Genomic DNA, 215 nt, shown 5'->3' on the forward strand with positions numbered 1-215 from the left:
CATTTAGACTTTTAAAACTCAAGATATGGGCTGAACACTGAATAGTATCTGGGCTGTAAGACAGATTCGGACTTCTTCATTGTTGCTACAATTTGGACTTGAAAACGGTATTTTTAAATCCAGACCTTCACATGAAAGTTGTAGGTTTATATTTTATCTTTTCATCCATATAAAATAGACCTAGATTCAAGATCTATAAATTATCGCGCAGTGTT

This window comes from Populus euphratica, unplaced genomic scaffold (assembly GCF_000495115.2).
Source record: "Populus euphratica unplaced genomic scaffold, PopEup_1.0 scaffold359.1, whole genome shotgun sequence".
Taxonomy (NCBI): domain Eukaryota; kingdom Viridiplantae; phylum Streptophyta; class Magnoliopsida; order Malpighiales; family Salicaceae; genus Populus; species Populus euphratica.